The sequence below is a fragment of the Macaca mulatta genome, chromosome 7 (genome assembly GCF_049350105.2).
Source record: "Macaca mulatta isolate MMU2019108-1 chromosome 7, T2T-MMU8v2.0, whole genome shotgun sequence".
Classification (NCBI taxonomy): Eukaryota; Metazoa; Chordata; class Mammalia; order Primates; family Cercopithecidae; genus Macaca; species Macaca mulatta.
This window is the reverse complement of record NC_133412.1, coordinates 117740684-117765221: the sequence shown is the minus strand read 5'-3', so window position 1 is coordinate 117765221 and position 24538 is coordinate 117740684. Positions and strand designations below refer to the sequence as shown.

At 38.0% G+C, this 24538-nt stretch overlaps 1 long non-coding RNA gene across 1 annotated transcript in view; it reads left to right on the top strand.

Moving 5' to 3' along the window:
• Window positions 1–767: 767 nt before the first annotated feature.
• The window catches only part of LOC114679555 (uncharacterized), a 39843-nt gene continuing 16072 nt past the window's right edge, over window positions 768–24538 (top strand). The window contains exons 1-2 of the long non-coding RNA XR_003731571.2: window positions 768–902; window positions 24480–24530. This is a non-coding gene — a long non-coding RNA (uncharacterized LOC114679555). The remainder of the gene's footprint in view (window positions 903–24479; window positions 24531–24538) is intronic.

The following is a 24538-nucleotide window of genomic DNA, read 5'->3' as shown; positions in this document are numbered from 1 at the left end:
AGGCTTCCCTCCCCGAGGAGACTGAGAACACCACACTCTTCTGAACTTGCTCTTTCTCAGAGCATCTGTCAGTTATGGCTCACTTGTTAAAATGTGGACATTTCACCATTCTGTCATTCACTTAGAAATAATGTATACCCCTTGGGCAAGTAGTTTCTTTGCAGAAAGAAGTGTAACAGAAATCCTTAGTTAATTAATCATTATTTTAACCATGCCCTCATGAACATAACCAACACTTTTCTCAAGCAGCCTATTGGTAGATAACTCCCATTTAAAGTCCTTTTGAAATAAATGGAGGTATGAATGTCTACCTCACTGGGTTGTTATAACTATTAAGTGGCTAATGCATTTAAATTGGTTTGCATTATGGCTGAGAAATAACAGGCAATTAATAAAATTTGTTATTTTTAATATTTTTATAGTAATAGGTTCATATGTAACATAAATAAAACAAACTGCTATTTAACTAAATTTCCAGAGAGCCTAGGGAGAGAGCAATAATCTCACTGTAAATCAGCCCTAAAATTGCAGTCATAAACATGAAGGATCAACCTGTTTTTATTTTGTATATTTCTTTTAAATCAATTAAATTTGAAGAATTTTGAATAGAAAACAGATAGTTGACAAGAATAAAGGAGCCATCATATAACTGTTAATGAATGCATGACTGCAAAAGGAGTTTGATGTATCACAGTGAAGATGTAAGTTTTTTCCCGGACCAAACGGATCATCAGGCTGCTTATTCTTGTAGCCCAATAAGGAGATGCAGATGAACTGGAAAAGAAAGGAGGTTTTCATTTTGTGACTGGTTACAGGGAGAAGGCCTGGAAATTATCACCTGACCAACTGAAAATTACAAAGTTTTTCAGAGCTTGTGTATCTTCTAAGCTACGTGTCTACATGTAAGTGTGCACTCATCTAAAGACGTAAGTGATTAACTTCTTTTAATCTGCAGCTAAGATCTGAGTCCTGAAGACCCTCCTCTGGAGCACCAGTAAATTCACTTAATCTAGACGGGTCCAGATGCCAGGGGTGATTACCCTTATCTTGTCTCCTGCTAAATCATGGAAGTTTGGGGAATTCCTTTAGTCCCCGAGAAAGCTTGTTTATGGAGGTCTGGGGAATTCCTTCAGATCACCAATAAAATTGTTTAATTGTAAATGGGTTCTGTTAAGAATTCCTTTGTTACCTTTTCATGTTTCAAGACCCAGGAAAGGCCAAAGCCAGACTCTTGGTGGGCTTTTGTTCCATTCCAGCCTTTGTTTGAGGGCTCTGGCTCTATCAGCTGTTGACATTTAATGTAACTACTCAGTCAGTGCTGAAACAGTTGTAGTGGAGGCCTGCATTAGTGAGACCCGGCCTGCCACTAGTTGACATACTCTGCACCTTCCTATGATGTAGTATTTTTATATTCTGTTTTAAAGCCCAAGGAGGACTGATTTTGGTAGCTGGCTTCAAAGGCCATTTCCTTTCTTAACTTCAGTTTCAGCTTAAGTATATGTCTAAAAACTTAATAAGTATACATAAAGCTGCTAAGTTTATATTTAATGTAACACACCAAATGTATATAGGCTGTTGATTATTTTTTTCTGAATAATATTAATTTCACCTTTATTTTACACACCTCCAATATAATGTGCAGTTGAAGTGATGACTGTTTCTTATGAAGAAATTAACTGATTATTTCACTTAAATTTGTATTAAGAGCTACAGCAACTGGCATTCCAAAAATAGACAAGCAGTAAGGTGGAAAGGATTTTTGTCAAGTTGACCACATTGTTTTAGAAAACATGGTACCTTTTCTGAAGTTTGTAAACTGGTAAATTATCTTGGCATTTTCTGGAGCTGGAACCGTTTCAAATAAATTTACGTATTTTCACTGTGAGAGTCAGAATTTCTTTGCCAAAATTTTCTTAAACAGGCAAAGTTTAGTACGGTTTACAAAAGAGGATTATTTAAATTTATTTTTAGTAATCTGCCCCAATTCCCCATTTGCTGTTATGAACTTGCTGAGGCAGACATGTAATTCCTCTGGATCTTTTCAAATCTTTATTTGAACCTGTAAGTATATTATTGAGGGCAGTTTTCAGTCTCGCTTGTATTAATTCTGTGTGTGTGTTTAAAAAAAGGATAGGAAATAGATTGGGCCAGGAATCTCATACAAAAGACAGAATCACATGTAATTTTTACCATAAGTGTTGAAACTAGGGATCACATTTATATGCCTACATAGATAAGTCATCAGGTGTTTTGGAAAATTAGAGACAAAAAGTTTTGCACAATATTACTTTTCTGTTGTTGTTGCAGAAATTCAGTCTCAGGAGGTAATGGCTTTGCAAAGGTGCTGGGAAGTGGTAGTATTCTAGATATATTCCGAACATAGAGACCACAGGATTTCCTGACAATTGGATGTAAGTTTATGAAAAAAAGGCATCAGGAATGACCCTAAGGATTTTGGCCTAAGCAACTGGAAAGATAGGGTCACCATCCTGTGAGAGAGGATAAAGATGAAGCATTTTTGGGGGGCAAACCTTCCTCAAATCTTCTAAATTTGTTGTGCCTTCTTGTTCTTATCAGGACCATATATGCTTTAACATCCAAGTGGTTATAGAATGCTATAACCATTCTCCTTCTCTGGGAAGTGGCTGGGGTTGAAGGCATTGCTCGTGTTCATGTCTCTTTCTCCTTTAGAAAAGCTAATCAGAAACTCAAAAGAATGCAGCCATTTGTGTCTCACCCATCTGTGCCCTGGAAGCTACCTCCGTATTTCCAGTCTTCCTGCCTTTGCTTCAAGTTGTCCCACCTTTCCAGACTGAAACAATGTACTTCTTACATATATTGATTGATGTCCCATGTCTTCCTAAAATGTATAAAATGTATAAAGCCAAACTGTGCCCCAACTACCTTGGGCACATGTCGTCAGGACTTCCTGAGGCTGTGTCATGGGCGCCTCCTCAACCTTGGCAAAGTAAACTTTCTAAATTAAGAGACCTGTCTCAGATTTTCTGGTTTCACATATTTTTCTCTGCAGCTGAGTCAGGCCTCAGAGTATTGACCTCACCTCTGTATTCCAGCCTAATTTCAGTCCTAGCGTGTGAATGCAGAGGTGGTTTTTGAATGGGTAACAGGTAGAGAAGGAGGAGGAGTGGGGTTTGGGGCTGAATGCTTGGAAGCAGGAGGGGCCACCAGGGTAGAGTATTTGGATGGGTAAGGAGCGGATACAGGGGGATAAGAATACAGAGGGGGTTTATCTGCAGGGTCAAAAGGAGTTTTGGAGGAAGGAGAGATCTGGGGAGGGTTTTTATTAAGAAGAAAGATTTTAGGAGAGGTGCAAGCTTGATACAGAGAGGATTGAGATTTAAGGTAGAAGCAGAAGAAGGCCTGAATATAGAGAACCTCTTGCCATTTGCCATTCCTGGTTATAAAGTTGTCAAATTCCTGAGCATTTGCAAGTTAGAGGTGCCATTTTTGGGCCATGGGCTGTCATTATCTAATGTGTTTTGGGGCCAGGCCGTGTTACAGTAAAAGACTAAACACTTAAACCAAGTTTGGTGAGGTCGTGAAGGAGACAGCACAGTGGAGAGGGTGTAGGAATGTGGGATTTTTTATCATCCATGTGGACTGGTGAGAAGAAGCCCAGGGTGTCTGTTTTTGTTCTAGGCGTCCCCAGACAAAAGACAGAGACCCGGAATCCTCTTTCTAAAGAGGATGGTCAAGCTGAGAAGAAAACTGGGCATCCCCAAGATTTATTCTAGCTTAGTCACGCTAGTCCTCTGAGGACCTGGACAGTGGACCTAACTTTTCCTAGCTACTGTGAGAAAGCCAGGGGAGGGCAGATCTTACCAGTCGCTGGATAGTGTCTGATATTGGATGTTCTAGTTGGAATCAGCAAAGGGTCTCTTGGACTGCAGCATGAGAGAGAGAGAGAGAGAGAGAGAGAGAGAGAGAGAGAGAGAGAGAGAGAAAGGAGAAAGGAGAAAGGGAGGATGAGGGAAAAGTGAAGTGAGAGAAAAGACTACAGGGCAGGTGGCCAGAGACCCTCAGGATCCAGGAGTTAACTCAGGATGAGTAGCCATGGCCCACTGCTTCCTGGGTTGCAAGGGAGCCTCTGCCCCCAGCACTCGTCCCAGGTTTTGGCACCAAATGTAAAAGTCAAAGAAAGGAGTAAGAAACACAAAACGTGGCTTGGCAGTCAAAGACAGGTTTTCTTTAGTTAAAACCTGAGAGGTAGCAACACGGCACAAGTATACATATGTAACAAACCTGCACGTTATGCACATGTACCCTAGAACTTAAAGTATAATAATAATAAAAAGTAAAACAAACAAACAAACAAACAAACAAACAAAAACCCTGAGAGGTGCTCCTGGCCAATTGAGGTCAGGAGTGCTTTCTCTTATAGACTAAGAGTATATATTGGTTTTAGGGTGAGGGGGATTTATCACAAACTTGGAATGTTTATGTGTGTGGAGAATTTTATAGTGGGGTTGGAATCTCTCTAGGAGGAGGGGAGGTTATCTGGGGCAGACATCTTTAGGGTACAAAGTGGGGCTATCTCAAGGCTAGCATCTTCCCAGCTAGAGGGGCTTATCTAGGGGCCAGCATGTCTCTGGTTGGGGAGGAGTTTGGAATGTTTCTGGTTGGAGATGTTATTTGTGGTTTATGGTCATGCTGACCTTAGCCATTACGCTGATGCCCTTTGGATTTAGGCAGTTTTTTTATTAAGGTGAACTTTAGAATGAGGGGCTTGTCCAAGACGGTGATGCTCCTGCTTTGTTAGTAAGTGCTTGATCAATATTGAATAAATTAACAAACTGGGATATAAAATCTGGGATGAGACAACTCTCACATTCAGGGAAGAATGTGAGGGTTCAAAAGGTTTGGAGGGAGTTGGGTGGGGTAGTAGTGGAAAGTGAAAGTGAGACACAAAAGAGGAATTCAGGTGGAGGTACTATCAATAAATTACCAACTTCACAGTTTTGTCTAGACCTGCCCATGCTGAACTTTTAGAAAAAAACTAGAGACATCATGATAAAGCTGAAGATTAGAATATTTAGATGATGTGAAGTAGTACATTGTATTGCATAGGTTGGAAATAGGTATTTCGTTCCTTAAATATTCAGATAGTAGATATAGATATAGTCTCTGGAGAAATAACCCTCAATATATTCTATCTATATCAGGGAAAGTTCCATTGAAAGAGGCTTCCAATCCTCTGTGATTGAGGATGAAACTTTATAAAATTTCAAGTCTATGGAATGAAAAGATACTGTTCTTATTCCCACATATTTGGTAGATTTGGAGAGTTTTGTTGTTGAGATTTTACTGAGCTGTGTCTAATGTAATACTAGGTAGGTTGTGTTTACAGGAACCAGAAGGGATTGTATGATTATTTCAATTTAAAAACTTAACTAATAATGGAATAGATTAAGCTACAATGCCAAGAAGGATTTAAATGTTTCTTGTTTCCCATTTCTAATTACACAATTGTCTTTTCTGCTTAATTTTAGAATGCCCACGGCATGATTTAATATGTTTAATTTTACTACCATCATATTCTGAGGATAAAGATTAAGGATTTTTGTTTATATTTTCTCCAAAGTTTGTTATTTTTCAGTAGGTTTTTACTTAAATGTGCAAAGTGGTGATATTACTTATTTTAACCTTTAAGCAAATGAATTAAACATCATACAGGTAATATTGAAATTCATATTTATTTTGCCCTGTTTCTAAATAAAAATGGAGAATTTACATGTGCTGGAATCACAATTTGTATTATAAAAAGTTTTTACACCATGTGCTGTGTTTGGAATATAGCTTTTGGTACTTTATGCTTTTGGGGAAAAATTGAATATCTTAAAATTCCACCCTTTACACCACATGCAGTAGTTATTAGTGAAGTCAACATATTGTGTGACTATCTTCATTATTACTTTATGACCACATGTGTTTAACTAATAGCTTTTATTTTGTTTTATCCTTCCAATGTACTAAAACTTTCGGAATACCCAATACAGCTTTTTCATATAATGACACTGCCTCATTAGTTTGATGCATTTGGGCATACATACTAATAAGGACAGTTGCAAGGAAAAAATACTTTATTTCATTCTTCCCTGGTGTTCCTTTTTGAAATAAGAACATTTTCCACCAGTGGATGTAGCAGCTCAAATGTAACCAAAGGAAAAAGCTCAGGAAAAGGCACAGATGGTCTCATTGGACTCTAGGGGAACTACTTGTCTTATCAGTGGCACTTTCTTCATGGATTTTCTACCTAACTGTTTGCACAGCATAAAATTAATTTTTCAGGTAACACTTCCATAGCCATAATTAATGTCAAGGCTGTAATTTCCTAGCGTGGGCAGATGAAGAGTTACTCAGCTAAAAATAGATCGGCTTAACAGTCCCTATAAAACCTTGTGGCCCCATTCAATTAAGAGATTTTCCTGCGATGGATGACAGCACACAGTGCATTATTCATATGCATTTTTGCTTCAGCGATTGGTATGCATCATGAATTACACCATGGGGCTCACCTTTTTCTTAGGAGGAGACTGTATCTTCCTTTCAGACAAATCCTAAATTGGATTTTCTGGGCCATAACTGACATTGATGGTTTTGTCAGTAATAAACTTGAAAAAGTTTTTTTCCCCACTCCAAAATCTTCTATTTGTTAGAAAACTGTCAATAGACAAGTGGAGATTCATGTTAGTTTATTTGAAAATTAATGTCCATTGAATTCCACTGACAATATTTTCTGAAAGAAGGTTCCTATGTAAATTGCAACATTCAGGAAGAGAGAAATTTTAAGCTGCCAAACTACAGCTGCAACCAAACACTAATCTTTATTTAAAAAGAGTTTCAATGACTAGGAAGGAAATGAAATCTGTTTGGAGATTCACTTTCACTGTTCTGTATCTTGATTCGTTACTAGACTCTGCGAAATTTGATTTCTGTTAGTCTATTCTTAAATACATTGATTTTTTATTAACTTTAATTTTTTTAATTTTTAATTTTTGTGGTTACATAGTAGGTGTACATTTTTATTGGGAACATGAGACAGCTAGATATGGTATACAGTGCATAATAATTGCATGAATGTAAATGAGGTGTTCATTACCTCAAGCATTTATCCTCTTTGTGTCGTGATCAATCCAATTATACTCTTTTAGGTATTTTATAATGTACAAGAAATTATTGTTCACTGTAGTCACCCTGTTGTGCTATCAAATACTAGAATTTATTCATTCTATTTAACTATATTTTTATACCCACTAACCATCTCCACTCTTTCCCATCCCCAGACCACACAACAATACTTCTCAACCTTTGAAAACCATCTTCTACTCTCAATTTCCTTGATTTCAGTTTTTTTTAATTTTTAGCTTCCAAAACCAAGTGAGAAAATGAAGTTTGTCTTTCTGTGCCTGGCTTATTTCACTTAACATAATGTCTTCCAGTTCCATTCATGTTGTTGCATATGATAGGCTTTCATTCTTTCCTATGCCTGAATGGTACTCCATTGTGTATATGTACCATGTTTTCTTTATGATTTCTTTGCTGTTGAACACCTAGGTTGCTTCCAAATCTTGGCTATTGTAAATAGTGCTGCAATAAATATGAGATTACAGATATCTCTTTGATATATTGATTTCCTTCCCCTTGGGTATATTCCTAGCAATGGGATTGCTGGATCATATGGTAGTTCTATTTTCAGTTTGTTGAGGAACCTCCATACTCTTCTATATAGTGGTTGCAGAAATTTACATCCCCACTAACAGTATGTGAGGGTTCTCTTTTCTCCACCAGCATTTGTTATTGACTGTCTTTTGGTTAGTACCCATTTTAACTGGAGTGAGATGATATCTCGTTGTGGTTTGATTTGCATTTCTCTGATGATCAGTGGTGTTGAGCTCCTTTTCATATACCTGTTTGCCATCTGTATTACTTCTTTTGAAAAATGTCTATTCAGATCTTTTGCCCATTTAAAAATCTGTTTGATTTTTTTCCCCATAGAATTGAGTTCCTTACATATTCTGGTTATTAATCCCTTGGCAGATAGTTAGTTTGCAAATAATTTCTCCTATTCTGTGGATTATTTCTTCACTTTGTTGATTGTTTCTGATTGTTTCCTTTGCTGTTCAGAAACTTTTTAACTTGACATGATAAAACTTGTTCATTTTTTCTTTGTTTGCCTGTGCTTGTGGAGTGTGACTCAAGAAATCTTTGCCCAGACCAATGTTCAGGAGAGTTTCTCTAATGTTCTCTTTTAGTAGTTTCATAGTTTGAGGTATTAGATTTACATCTTTAGTCCATTTTGATTTGATTTTTGCGTATGATGGGAGATAGGGGTCTAGTGTTATTCTTTTGCATATGAATATTCAGTTTTCTCAGCTTCCTTTGTTGACAAGACTGTCCTTTCCCCAATGTATGTCTTTGGCACCTTTGTCAAAAAGGAGTTTACTATGAATGAATGAATTTATTTCTTGGTTCTCTATTCTGCTCCATCAGTCTATGTGTCTGTTTTCATGCCAGTATCATGTTGTTTTGGTTACTATGGCTCTATAGTATAATTTGAAGTCAGGTAATGTGATTCGTCTAGTTTTATTCTTATAGCTTTGGCTATTCTGGGTCTTTTATTGTTCCATATACATTTTAGATTTTTTTTTACTTCTATGATGAATGTCACTGCTATTTTAATAGGAATTACATTGAATCTATAGATTGTTTTGCATATTATGGACATGTCAACAATATTGACTCTTCTAATCCATGAACATGGAGTTAGATTTCTATTTTTTGTGTGTCATCTTTGATTTCTTTCATGAATGTTTTAGTTTTCATTGTAGAGATCTTTTATTTCTTTGCTTATGTTGATTCCCAGGTACTTTATTGTCTTTGTAGCTGTTACAAATGAGATTACTTTGTTGATTACTTTTTCACATTGTTCAGTTGACATAGGAAGTACTACTGATATTTGCATGTTGACTTTGTATCCTGCAACTTTACTAAATCTATCAGGTCTAATAGGTTTTTTTTTTTTTTTTTTTTTTTTTTTGTGCAGTCTTTCCAAATAAAAGATTGTTTGCCAACAAGGATAATTTGACATTTCCTTTTAATTTGGAGGCCCTTTATTTCTTTCTCTTGTCTGATTGCTCTAGCTAGGACTTCCAGTATAATGTTGCATACCAAGGATGAAAGTGAGCATCCTTGTCATATTTCAGATTTTAGAGGAAAGGCTTTCAGTTTTTCTACATTCAGTGTGATACTAGCTGTGAGTCTGTTCTATATGACTTTTATTGTGCTGAAGTTTTGATATAGTTTGGCTGTGTGCCCACCCAAATCTAATCTTGTAGTTTCCATAATCCCCACGTGTTGAGGGAAGAAGCTGGTGGGAGGAAATTTCCCTCACGGTGTTCTCATGATAGTGAGTGAGTTCTCATGAGATCCGATGGTTTTATAAAGGGCTCTTTCCTCACTTTGCTCAGCACTTATGTCTCCTGTTGCCATGTGAAGAAGGATGTGTTTCCTTCTCTTTCTGCTGTGATTATAAGTTTCCTGAGGCCTTCCACGCTGTGTGGAACTGTGAGTCAATTAAACTTATTTCCTTTATAAATTACCCAGTCTCAGGCAGTTCTATATAGCAGTGTGAGAACAGACTTATACAGTAAATTGGTATTGAGAGTGGGGTGCTGCTATAAGAATACCCGAAAATGTGGAAGTGACTTTGGAACTCATAACAGGCAGAGGTTGGAACAGTTTGTGGGACTCAGAAGGAGATAGGAAATGTGGGAAAGTTTGGAACTTTCTAGAAGCTTGGAGGGCTCAGAATACAGGAAGACATGAAAAGGTTTGGAACTTCCTAGAGACTTGTTGAATGGCTTTGACCAAAATGGTGATAGTGATATGGGCAATGAAGTCCAGGCTGAAGTAGTCTCGGATGGAGAAACTGTTGGGAACTGGAGTAAAGGTGACTCTTGCTATACTTTAGCAAAGAGACTGGCAGTTTTTTGTCCCTGCCCTAGAGATCTGTGGAAATTTGAACTTGAGATAGATGATTTAGGATATCTGATGGAAGGAATTTCTAAGCAACAAAACATTCAAGAGGTAACAGAACATAAAAGTTTGGAAAATTTTCAGCCTGATGATGCAATAGAAAAGAAGAAACCATTTTCTGGGGAGAAATTCAAAATGACTGTGAAAATTTGTGTAAGTAACCAGGAGCCAAATGTTAATCACCAAGACAATGGTGAAAATGTCTCCCAGACATTTCTTGCAGAAACCTTCAAGCAGCCCCTCCCATCACAAACCTGGAGGCCTAGTAGGAAAAATTTGTTTCCTGAGCCAGGCCCAGGGCCCCTTCTGCTGTGTGAGCCTAGGGATGTGGTGTTCTGCATCCCAGCCACTCCAGTCATGCCTCAAAGGGGATGAGGTACAGCCCAGGCCATGACTTCAGAGGGTCAAGCCCCAGGCCTTGGCGGCTTCCATGTCGCGTTGATCCTGCAGGTGCACGGAAGTAAAAAATTGAGGTTTGGGAACCTCAGCCTAGATTTCAGAGGATATATGGAAATGTATGGATGTATAGGCAGAAGTTTGCTGCAGGGGTGGGACCCTTGTGGAGAACCTCTGCTAGGGCAGCACAGCAGGGAAATATGGGGTCGGAGCCTCCACATAGAGTCTTCACTGAGGCACTACCTAGTGGAGCTGTGAGGAGAGGGCCACCATCTTCCAGATCCCAGAATAGTAGATCCACCAACAGCTTGCACTGTGTGCCTGGAAAAGTCACAGACACTCAATGCCAGCCACAAATGCAGCTGGGAAGTGGGCTGTACCCTGCAAAGTTACAGGGGTGGAGCTGCCCAAGGCCATGGGAGCTCACCTCTTGCATTGGTGTGACCTGGATGCGAGACATGGGGTCAAAGGAGATAATTTTGTTATGGTTTAATGACTGCCGAATTGGATTTTGATTTTGCATGAGGCCTGTAGCCCCTCCATTTTGGCCAATTTCTCCCATTTGGAATGGGTGTATTTATCTAATCCCTCTATCCCCCATTGTATCTAGGAAATAACTAACTTGCTTTTATTTTACATGCTTATAGGCAGAAGGGACTTGCCTTGTCTCAGGTAATACTTTGGACTTGGTCGTTTAAGTTAATGCTGGAATGAGCTAAGACTTTGGGGGACTGGTGGAAAGGCATGGCTGTGTTTTGAAATGTGAGGACATGAGATTTGGGAAGAGCCAGGATGGAATGATGTGGTTTGACTGTGTCCCCACCCAAATTTCATCTTGAATTCTAGTTTCCATAATTCCTATGTGTCATGGGAAGGATCTAGTGGAAGGTAATTGAATTATGAGGGCAGTTACCCCCATATTCTCGTGATAGTGAGTGATTCTCCTATTATCTGATGGTTTTATAAGGGGCTTGAATCCCTTTGCTTGGCACTTCTCTCTCCTTTCACCATTTTAAGAAGGGCATGTTTGCTTTTCCTTCCACCATGATTGTAAGTTTCCTGAGGCCTCCTCAGCCATGTGGCAATATGAGTCGGTTATACCTCTTTACTTTATGCATTACACTGTCTGGGACAGTTCCTTATAGCAGTATGAAAATGGACTAATACAGATACGTTCCTACTATACTCAGTTGTTTGAAGATTTTTATCATGAAGGGATATTGAATTTTATCAAATGCTTTTTCAATATCAAATGCAATTTGTCATGATCATATATTATTGTGCTTTATTCTGTTGATATAATGTATCGCATTGCTTTGCTTGTGTTGAACCATCCTTGCACCCCTAGGATAAATCCCTCTTGGTGATAATGAATGATCTTTTTAATGTCTTGTTAAATTCAGTTTGCTGGTGTTTTGTTGAGGATTTTTGCATCAATATTCATCAGGGATATTGGATTGCAATTTTTGTTTTTTGATGTGCTTTTTATTTTAGTATCTGCATAATACTGGGCTCATAGAATGAGTTTTGGAAGTATTCCCTCCTCCTCTATTTTTTGGAATAATGTAGGTAGGATTGGTATTAATTCTGTAAATGTTTGGTAGAAATCAGCAGTGAAGCCATCATGTCCCAGTCTTTTTTTTTTACTGGGTGGCTTTTTATTATGACCTCGATCTTGTTTCTTGCTATTCGCCTGTTCACATTTTCAATTTCTTCATAGTTCAATCTTGATAGGTTGTATGTGTCTAGAAATGTATTTATTTCTTCTACATTTTCCAATTTATTGACATGTTGTTGCTCATAGTAGCCTCTAATTATCCTTTGAATTTCTGTGGTATCAGTTGTAATGTCTTTTCTTTTTATCTCCGATTTCATTTATTTTAGTCGTCTGTCTTTTTTTTCTTAGTCTGGCTAAAAGTATGTCAATTTTGTTTATCTTTTCAAAAACTACCTTTTATTTTATTGATCATGTGTATTTTTCTTCATTTCTATTTAATTTATTTCTGCTCTGATCTTTATAATTTATTTTCTTCTAATCATTTTGGGGTTGGTTTGCTCTTGCTTTTCTAGTTCTTTAAGATTGTTAAATAGTTTATTTAAAGTTTTTCTACTGTTTTGATATAGGTCATTGTAGATCTAAACTTTCCTCTTAGTACTGCTTTCACTGCATTCCATAGGTTTTGACATGTTGTGTTCCCATTATTATTTGTTTTAAAACACTTAAATTTCCTTCTTAATTTCTTTATTGACGCACTGGTCATTCTGAAGCATGTTGTTTAATTTCCATGTATTTGTATATTTTCTAAGATTCCTCTTTCAATTGATTTCTAATTTTATTCCATTGTGGTCAGAGAAAATACTTGATATGATTTCATTTTTTGGAAACCTTACAAACTAGTTTTGTGGCCTAACATATGGTCTACTCTTGAGAATGCTCCCTGTGCTGAAGAGAAGAATGTGTATTTGGCAGCTGTTGGATGATGAAATATTCTGTAAAAAATCTGTGAGGTCAATTTTGTCTATAGTGCAGATTAAATTCATTGTTTCTTTGTTGATATTCTGTCTGGATGATCTGTGCAATGCTGAAAGAAGGGTGTTGATGACTCCAGCTATTATTGTATTATGGTGTATCTCTCTTTTTAGCTCTATTAATATTTTGTTTATATAGCTGGGTGCTCCAGTGTTGCGTATATATGTATTTAAAATTGTTATATCCTCTTGTTGAATTTACCTTTTTGTCATTATAATGACCTTCCTTGTCTCTTTTTGTTGTTTTTGTCTGAAATATCTTTTTTCTGATGTAAGTATAACTACTTATTTTCTTTTCTGGTTTCCATTTGCATGGAATATTTTTTTCCATCCCCTGGCTTTTAGTCTATGCATTTCCTTATAAATTGTTGGTTCTTTTTAAAAATTTATTTATTCAACAACTCTATGCTTTTTTATTGGAGAGGTTAGTCCATGTACCTTCAGTGTTATTATTGATAAGTAAAGACTTACTTCTGCCATTTTGTTTGTTTTCTGTTTGTTTTGTGGTCTTCTATTCTGTCTTTCCATCCTTCCTGTCTTCCTTTTGGTGAAGGGAATTTACTCCGGTGGTATGTTTTCATTTATTCCCTATTATTTTTTGTGTATCTGTTGTATATTTTTTGATTTGTGGTTACCATGAGGTTTGCAAGTAATACTTTCTAATTCATTCCTTTAATCTGATGACAACTTAGCCTAGATTGCAAAAACAAACTAATTAACAGACAAGCAAAGAGAAAACTTATAAAAACTCTACTTATAAGTTTATCTCACTGCTTTTTAACTTTTTTTTTTATTTTGAGATGAAGTCTCACTCTGTTGCCCAAGCTGGAGTGCAGTGGTGTGATCTCAGCTCACTGCAACCTCCATCTCCCAGGTTCAAGTGATTCTCCTGCCTCAGCCTCCCAAGTAGCTGGGGCTACAGGCACACACCACCATGCCCAGCTAATTTTTGTATTTTTTGTACAGATGGGGTTTCACTATGTTGGCCAAGCTGGTCTTGAACTCCTGACCTCGTGATCCACCTGCTTCAGCCTCCCAAAGTGCTGGGATTACATGTGTGAGCCACTGCACCTGGCCGATTTTTAACTTTTTATTTTTTCTGTTTATATCTTATTGTACTGTCTGTATCTTGAAAAGTTGTGGTTATTATTGCCACCAAGTCTGTCCTGCAGACTCTGGCTGAGCAATGGATGAGAGGAGTACTCAGACACAGATACCCAGTGAAAGAGTGGGCTAGGGGACTGCTGGCATTAGGGGCCAAAGAGAGTTATCAGTCCCCCTAAGCTGATGACGCTCACATTTATTTAGTACAAATTTAATGACAAAGGCTTGGAACAAATACAATTTGTAGGTAGTAAACATTGTCAACTGCCCAAGTAAAGAGCAGCCCTGTGCAGAAGGATCAAAGGTTGGTTTCTGAAGACATAAGTAAACAGATTCATCTAGATAAGTTCCTTTACATTCTCTTGTTATCTGCCCTTTGCTCTCAACCCCCAGATAAGAGAATTTGGCTGCCTTCAGTTATAATCCTCTTCAGAGGCTTTTGCAAAAGCTCCTGGCCCTCCAAGAACGTTTGCATCTTTCCCTATAACTTTGTTTCTTACAACTTTTCCCACCACCGTGACCGAACTCCTACATCTTCCCCTTTTCGGGTTTTTTTTTTTTTTTTTTCCATCAGGTTTTGTTGATTTGAAAGTACAGATGTGTGCAGCAACAGGTTTGTCTGGCGTTGCAGTCACTGCTTGTATTCCGGCTTTACATCCTAGAATTAGTAAATAACATAAGACAAACATAAGTATAATCAGTAACATTCTTTTCCAATCAAGGAGTGACATGTAGTGTTACTTGGCACCTCATTCAATGTGTGTCATTACTAAAGAACCCCACGGGGGGTATGTTAACCCCTTCCAGCCAAGCAGTTACATTATTAGAGGCTAGGAAGGTGGTGCTTGCCCAGGTAGCAGGGTGGAAGAAAGGCGGATTTAGAAGATGGTCCCAATAGAGTGTAGCAGGTACTGGTTGCAGGTAGAATGAGAGAATTTCAAAGGTTAATAAAGCATAGCAATGAACAAATTATATGGAGTGAGTGGTGTCTGTGTCTGGAGCAGGATTTGCTTAGCTTCTTGAGTTGTCTTCTTAAGCAAAATGTCTGGGGTCTGTGTCGTTTGAGAAAGCTGCATTGTCCGAGGCTGCAGGGGCTGCAGGTTCTGCAGGGACATTTCCTTCATTTCTGGTACCGGGTTGGGTTCTAGCCATGCCATGGTATGGTTTGATGCATCATATGGAATCCAAGGAGGACCTGAGGAGGTGTGAACACAAGCATATCCTCTTCCCCATGTTAGCAATTCATTTGGACCACACCATATATTACTGTTTACGTCTTTCCGTAAAACTGCAGGTTTTATGTCTTGAGAGGTTTTAGCAAACTGCTTTTCTATAGCTGATTGAAATTTGTCATCTAAATTTTAGAAATTAAGGGTAAATAAGGCATGTGCTAGTAGTGTTGCAAGGTCCTTACTCATATTCCCTCTTTTTTGTTTACTGAGCATATTTTTAGGAGTGGAATGGACACGTTCTACTATGGCCTGTCCTTGGGGGTTATGGGATGCCTGTGGAATGTTGGATGTTCCCTATGTGACAAAATTGTTGAAATTGTGAGCTGGCATAAGCTGGACCATTATCAGTTTTAACTTTTGTGGGCTGCCTCATAAACACGAAAGTTAAGAGAAGATGTCTAATGACATATCTGGTGGACTCTCCAGGAAGAGCATGTGTGCTAATTAGGTGAGAATTGGTATCAATGGATACATGCACATATCTTAGTTTTACAATTTCAGGAATGTGTGTAACATCTGTTTGTCATAACTGATTAGGTTGTAGTCTTCTAGGGTTAACATCTGTTGAAGGAGGGGATATTCCTGTGAGCTGGCAATCTGGGCATTGCAGGATAATTTGTTTAGCTAGTCTTTGGGTAAGATGAAATTGTTTAGTTAAGTTCCTCCAATTTTGGTAGAAAAATTGATGAGATTGAGTGGCTTGGTCAAAAGTGACATCATAACTTGCAGGTCTTCCTGTTCATTGCCATAAGCCGAAGGGCCAGGTAGTGAGCTGTGGGCTGAAATATGTGTGATAAAAAAAGGATGTGTACATCGATCCAGCAATTCCTGAAGTAGAAGAATAAATGCACATAGGGTGGGCTTGGGAGTGGACTTAATGAGGCCTGTTTCAAGGTTCTGCAATAAATAAACAGAGTAAACAGAGCACTAACAATATTGATAGGCTGAGCGGAAAAGGTCTCCATGGCCAATATTAAGGCTCCAACTTCAGTTCTCTGAGCACTAGTAAATCCAGAACAAGTGAGGGGATTATGTGGTCTCCACCAAACAGCCACTTTTCCATTTTTACCAGAGCTGTCAGTAAAAAGTGTTAAAGCATTAGGTATGGGGGAGTGAACTACTTTTGTAGGCACAACTATAGGAATATGAGATAAGAACTGAACTAGTTTGTCAGCAGGAAAGGCATGCCCTATATGGCCTGTGTAAACAGAGAGTGCTGTTTGCATGTCCAGAGATAAGGGCAGTACTGCTTCAAATTGCTTTTTATTCAAAGGAATTCTTATGACCTCAAGGTCATAACTTAGCAACTGATTACACCATCTGTGGCCAGTATAGATAACTTTACTAACTAGCTGGATATAGGGAGATTGTGTTTTAGTCCTGGTATGTGAGCCAAAAACCCATTCTAGGAAGCATAGCCCTGCGGCCATCTGTCTTATTAATCCTGTTGGGGAATGTTTAGTAGGAAAAACAAACTATTGAACTGAATATCATGGGTCTATGTGATCTAGCTGTCTCTGAGAAATAGCTTGCTCTACTTCCTCATTTTCCCTTTTTGCTGCAGGAGTTAAATACCTGGGAGAGTCTAGAGCTGTATTGCCCTTTAGGGTAGAAAACAGGTTTTGTAGCTTGTCAGTAGTTATGCCCAAGGTGGAATGAAGCCAGTTAATATTGCCCAGTAATTTTTGATAATCATTTAAGGAGTGTAAGTTGCTAGTATTTAATTTAACCTTTTGAGATCTTACTGACCAGGAAGTTAGTATGTATCCAAGATATTTCCAAGGAGAGGACAATTGTACTTTTTCAGGTGCTATGATTAAACCTCTTAACTGTGTATTCATTACAACAGAGGCATATAAACTTAAAAGTACTGGCTCCGTTGGGTTGCTAGTAAAATATTATCCATAAAATGAATAATCTTGCAATTAGGACATTCTTCTCTACTGGGGAGCAAAGCCTGATTTACATGATACTGACACATGGTAGGACTGTTCAGCATCCCTTGAGGAAGTAGTTTCCAGTGAAATCATTGAGCTGGTCTTTCATTATTGATAGCTAGTATTGTAAACACAATTTTTTCTCTGTTGTGTTCTGCAAGGAGAATAGTTAAGTCAATAATGACTATAGGCCAATCTTGAAGAATTGCCTTGGGGGAAGGGAGGCCCTGTTGAAGGGGCCCTATAGGTTGCAAATTAGCATTGATAGCCCATAGGTTATTCAAAAGTCTCCATTTGCCAGATATTTTGGGAATGACAGAAATGGGTGAATTCCAAGGGCTGTTTGATGGTTCTATATAGCTGGATTTTAATTGCTCCTCAGCTAATTCATGGGCTGTTTGTAATTTCTTTCCCTTTAAAGGCCACTGTTCTACCCAAATTGGATCTTGAGAGAGCCATGTCAGAGGAAGGGGAGGGATAATAACAGTGGCCAAAATTAGAACGATGTCTGAAGAGTGACCTCAATTAACCCTTTTGTAAATGAACTAGTGGCTCTGTTTTCTCTAATGCTTTTTCTATCTGTTTACAAGCATCAAAAGAAATGGGTTAATACGCCTGATTGCCTTGTTGATCTTGCATTACCAGGCAGGCTAAGAGCTCCCCTTCTAATGCCATTTGCCTAAGACAGGGTCCCATAGTTGTAGCATATCCCTTATCTTTTTTCCAATTTATTTGAGAGGGCTCAGACAAAACCTCCATTCCCACTTTGTTATTTTGCCCATTAATGGTGGGACTGAGGGAGAAGGAGGCAGTGGTAAAGTAGGTGACAGTTCCTCCTCCCTTCCCTTTTTAGGCTCTTCTGTGTAGAGCAAGACCAAAGCAACCCTAACTAAAGCCCATAACATTGAAGATGTTACTGGGACCCATTGCCCTTGCATGTGATGTTGTTTAAGATTTCTCCCCACTGTTCCCAGAGCTCTATGTCAAGTGTACCTTCTTCTGGGAACCATGGATTATGGGAAACAACAGTTTGCATTAGGTTCCTTAACTGAGTCTGCAAAACCCAGGCTCCACTAGCTTTAAGCAGCTGTTTCAATACTTTTATATACTGTTGCTGTTGAGCTGATAACTGTTGTCTCTTGATGAAACCCTAGCCTGAAGAGTTCCCTTGAACTTGGAAATCTCAAGCAGGCATCAATGACTTACTGACTGTGCAGTCTCTTCACCTTCAGTTTTAAGGGTTCTGTTGCAATCTGTTGCAGCATTCCTCACACAGTGAGGCTCACTCAGCTGCTGCTGAGTCTGTCCTATAGACTCTGGCTGAGCGACGGATGAAAGGAGTACTCAGACACAGATATCCAGTGAAAGAGCGGGCTAGGGGACTGCTGGCACTAAGGACTGAAAAGAGTTAGCAGTCCCCCTAAGCCTGCGATGCTCAAATTTATTTAGTACAGATTTAATGACAAAGGCTTGGAGCAAACACAGTTTTTGGGTAATAAACATTGTCGACCCCCCGAGTAGAGAGCAGTCCTGTGCACGAATGATCAGAGTTTGGTTTCTGGAGACATAAGTAAACAGATTTATCTAGATAAGTTCCTTTACATTCCCTTGTTATCAGCCCTTTGCTCTCCGTCCCCAGAATTCAGCCATAATCCTCTCCAGAAGCTTTTGCAAAACCTCCTGGCCTTCCAAGAAGGCTTGCATCTTTCCCCATAACTTTTTTTCTTACAACTTTTCCCACCACGCTAACTTAACTTCTACATATTATTTTTGATCAGTTCATCATTTAGTGTTTCTACCCAGGATATGAGTAGTTTACACATCACAATTACAGTGTTACAATATTCTGATTGTCTGTGTACTTACTATTTCCAGTGATTTTTGTACCTCAAGATATATTTTTTTTGAGACAGGATCTCACTCTGTTGCCCAGGCTGGAGTGCAGTGGCATGATCACTGCTCACTGCAGCCTTGAGCTCCCTAGGCTCAAGTGATCCCCCCACCTCAGCCTCCCCTATAGCTGGGACCACAGGTGTGTGCCACCACACCTGGGTAATATATGTATTTTTAGTAGAGATGAGGTTTCACCATGTTACTAAGACTGGTCACAAATTCCTGATCTCAAGCAGTCCACCCACCTACAATATTATAGGTATGGTGTTGATGAACTCCTTCACTTTTTTGTTTGTTTCTTTTGGGAAAGTTTTTATTTGTCCTTTATGTTTGAAGAATACTTTCCTTGGATATATTATTCTAGGATAAAAGCTTTTCTTTTAGCAATTTAAGTATGTCGTAGTCTGAACGGTTTCCAGTGAGAAGTCTGCTGCCAGATATATTAGAACTAAATTATATTTTGTTTCTTTTCTCTTGCTGCTTTTAATATCCTTTTTTAATCTTTGACCTTTGCCACTTTGATTATTTAAATATCTTGAGGTAGTCTTCTCTGGGTTAAATCTACTTGATGTTCTATAACCTTGTACTTGAATATTGAGATCTTTCTCTGTGTTTGGGAAGTGCTCTTTAATTATCCCTTTGAATAAATATTCTACGACTCTCTCTTTCTCTCTACCTCCTCCTTAAGACCAATAACTCTAAGATTTGCCCCTTTAAGACTATTTTCTAGATTCTGTAGGAATGCTTCATTGTTTTTTATTCTTTTTTTCTTTTGTCTCTTCTGACTGTTTATTTTCAAACAGACTTTCTTTAAGCTAAGTAATTCTTTCTGCTTGATCCATTCTGCTTTTAAGAGAATCTGTTGCATTCTTCAGTATGTCACTTGAACTTTTCAGCACTAGAACTTCTGCTTGATTCTTTTTAATTATTTCAATTTCTTTGTCAAATGTATCAGATAGGATTCTGAATCCCTTCTCTGTTATCTTGAATTTCATTGAATTTCCTCAAAACAGCTATTTTAAATATTCTGAATTCTCTGAAATACCTCATATCTCTGTCTCTCCAGGATTGGTCACTGGTGCCTTATTAGTTTTTTTTTTTTTTTTTTTTTTTTTTGGTGAGGTTATGTTTTCCTAGATTGACTTGATGCTTGTGGATGTTTGACCACTGTCTGAGCATTGAAGAGTTAAGTATTTACAGTCTGGGTTGACTGTGCTCATTGTTCTTGGGAATGCTTTCCAATTATTCAGATGGGCTTGGGTGTTATAATCTAAGTTTTTGTCACTGCAGCCATATTTGTATTAGCAGGCACCACAAGCCCAGTAATGCTGTGGTTCTTACAGATGTCTGTCCTTGGGGTATTACATAAAATCTAGAAGAATTCTCTCGATTACTAGGCAGAGTCTCTTTTTGTCTTCCCCTACTTTCTCTCAAACAAAGAGTCTCTGTCTCTCTGTCTCTCTCTCTCTTTCTTTCTCTCTCTCTCTCTCTCTCTCTCTCTCTCTCTCTCTCTGTGCTGAGCTTCCTAGAGCTGGGGGAGGATGAACCAGCTCACACAGGGCCCACAGCAAGTATTACCTGGCTACTGCTGCGATTATTCACAGATCAAAGTTTCTTCAGTCAGCGAGTAGGAAATTGTGTCAGAACTGGGCCCTTCCCTTTAAGGCAATGGGTTCTCTTCTGGCCCAGAGAGTGTCTAGAAATGTCATCTGGGAGCTAGGGCCTGGAATGAGGGCTTCCAAACTCTGCTTGGTGCCCTATCCTATTGTCGCTGAGCTGATATTTAAGTTGTTAGACAAAGTTCTCATTACTCTTTCCTGTCCTCTCCTCAAGCAGAAAGAAGGAGTCTGTCCCAGAGTTGGGAGCTGCACTGCCTGAGGTTAGGGAAGGGGTGGAACTAAGCACTACCTTGGCTGCCCCAGTTTGTGTCTTACAGGTCACATGCCCCACAAGTATACTGGCTTTGAGATCAGCACAGTACCAGTACTTGCTGAGGAATTGCTGTCCTTTTGGCCTAGACTGCCTTTTTAAGTTTACTTGGAACCCTAGAACATTTTAGCCTGCAGTGGTGAGGCTTGCCAGAACTTAGGTTCTGACCACTGAGATGAGTGATTTCTCTCTGTGTAGGGCTGGTCTCAATGCAACCTCCATGGGCATTGACTGAGTTCTGCCTGATATTTCTTTCTGCTGTGACAGGGTAGCACTGAGTTCCAAGGCAAAGTCTCACAATCACTGCACTCTCCCTTCCCTAAGTGTACAGTTTATCTCTCTACTCCATGGGGCCCACTGCTGTAGGATGGAGGAGGGGTGGCATCAGCAATTCAAGACTGTCTTTTCTATTCTTTTCAGTGCCTCTTTCAGTGACATGAAGTTAAAACTGGGCTCTGTGATCACTCACCGGATTTTTGGTTCTTATGAAGGTGCTCTCATTGTGTGCATACTTGTTCAATTTGGTGTTCTTGAGCAGGGGGATGATTAGTGTAGGCTTCTATTTGGCCGTCTTACTCTGCCTGATTTCTGTTATTCTTATACTATTAATTCTATTTTAATTTGTGTAATCCTGCAGAACAATGAACACCCAAAACTTTTAGATATAACAACTGCAAAGAGAGAAGTACAAGACTTGGAAAACAACAGTGATTGCAAATTAACAATATTTATTTCATTTGTACTCTCATTTGGTCCTAAAAGGATTTAATGAAGGTGTTTTTTGTTTTTTGTTTTTTTTCAAAGCGTAAAATATACTAAGATTAAGTGATATGAGAGCAACATTTAGCAGTACAGAAACATTGTGAAACTGTTTTGTTTGTTTACTTTTAGGGTCTGTTAGAGGCTCAATATAATCTTTCTATGTTAAAGGGGAATGAATGGAAAGGAGATAAAAGCGGTAGACTAGCTAACAAAAATATTTATGTCAGCCAGAAGGGCTGCCATGGACAAATCGGTAAGGTAAATCCCAAGATTCATATTTTCTTCTAGGCTAATTCTTTCTAGCCTGGCAGGTTAGAAAGCTCACGCCCCTTGCTGATTTTACCTAAAATCCATTTGGAAGAATTCTTATGGTTGTAATTTCCTTTGTGGAATCCCTCCTCCATGGCTCAGTGCCTGGCATATATTAAGTACTTAGTAAATGTTAAATGTTTTATTACTAGAATGCATCATGCAAATTATATGGAGCTTTATGACTTCAGGAGAGAATGACATGAATATTCTGGATTCTTCGTACTCCTAAATCTATAGAGCATTTAAATGCGTCTCCAAGGATATACCAATAAAAAACACTTCTCCTTATTTTACTATGGATACAGTTATCCGTTAATTAAAATAAACTTCAAAATGTTTTCTAAATGAGCAAAATTTTCTTTTATAGTTAATACCTCTGAATCTGACCTATTAACAGTTTAGAAATAATATTTAGAAGTGGGATGTTATATCTGTAAACAAAAAGGATCACTTGCTCTTTAAGCCAGAGGGGAATGGTCCTAACTCCAAAAATCATATTAAATTTAGGTCTTAGTTAAAAGGCAAGTATAAAACTTTTATTAAGCATTCCAAGAGCTAAAAGTTGTACCCATTAAATTGATATGTGAAATCTGAAGCCTTGTCTAAGCAACCTGGTTTCCAGAAACTAGTTCCTTATTCCTGCATAATACACCAGTTACAATGGGAGCTGAGTCCTAGGGGTCTATTTCTTTTACAATCATTAACATTGGAGGCGACACATGAACTTGTAAATAAGTGTGACATAAATAATATAGGCTGATCCACATGGCTATAGAGTGATTACTCTTTGGGATAATGAAGAATAAGATTTTAAAAAGATTCCATAGATTAGGAGAGAGATTAAAGGTGTGGGGGCGGAATTTAAAAACCTGGAAGGGAAAATGAAAGGAAGCTGAACACCTGTCCAGAAAGGTTATTTGAGAAAAGTGACCATATTTAGACAAGATTGTCTTTTGTATTTTATTTTTCTATTTGGATAAATGTATAATGGTGTTATGGATTTTATAAAAAATTGCTGTAACATCATCACATAGTTCGAATTAAGAATTCTGCCCAGTTCTTTCATCTTGGGTCTTTGTCTGAAGTACATACAGGTTCACACTTTTCTCCATCTCCTATCTTTCTTTCCTTCATACATGTATCTGTATGTGTTCATTTAATATTGCCCAATTAAGTTTACTTTCAGTTACACAAGTAATATAAAAGTACATCTAATAAAAAAATCCAATGTTGGTGATGAAGAGTAAGTCTCTTTTGGGGGCAACCTTCCTACCTCATTTCTTTGCTCCCAACGATGCTACTTTATCACCAGGGGTAATCCCTGTAACTAATCTATGTTTATTAATTCCCATAACTAATTTATGTTTGGATTATTTTCTAACATGATTTTTAAAGAAGATACAATTTTTGTTTCTTGAGAGCATTAGGAAAAGCAAAGTTGATGCACTGAGATAAATTCTTCCAATACTATGCTTCTGTGTGGATTTAAAGATACCTGACCTCTGGCTGATTATGTGCTGATACTTAATTCACAAAACATTTTAGAGTATTTTTAATTCTGGTGAGAAAAGAAAACCTTTTTCTTACCACATTTTTATATGTGACATAACTCTTAAAGGAAACAAATATTCTGATTAATATCAGTTTGGCTACTTATATTTATAATATATGAAACAATCTTTTAGTAAATTTGATTCTATCCATTACTTAATGAATGTTTCGAGAAGTTCATCATAACATTTTTTTTAGTGACTTAGAAGCACTTTAATTTTTATGGATGCCTTGTAATATAGAGAATAATTGAATGAAGAATGGACAGGTTGACTCCTACAGTGAGTAAAATTCCTTCTTTCAAGCTAGTGGTAGGCTTTAAATGATGAGTATTCCAGTTAGCAGTAAGTGCACACTATAAGGTGATTTTCTTATCACATTTTAGTTAAATGGAGATGCTCTTAGAACAACATGTCATTATGTTCTTCCAATAACATAAACTACATTTGAAACAGAAATGACTCTCTTGCGTTGCATGGTATATAAGCAACATATTCTGTAGTATAACTTAATTCTACATGATGTTTCTCGTAGTCAGTAAACTCTTTCAAGTAAAAAGTTAAATGTACATGGCAGATGCGTAAAATCTATTTTTTGGGGGGTTTCTAAAATGTTACATGCCAATAGCATGCCAAGAGCCAGGAAAGGAATGGAACACAATAGTCTTTGCTGGGAGGGAAGTTCTACATAGTTTTGATATGAACTTAATTCTGAAGTCTTCAAGTAAGCAGATGTCATGTTTTCTCTGTAAAGTCACTCTTCCTTATTTGCACTGCAGATTGTTTCTTGAATGGTAAAGAAAGGAGTGGAACCACAGTTGGAAACTTAGGTATTGTG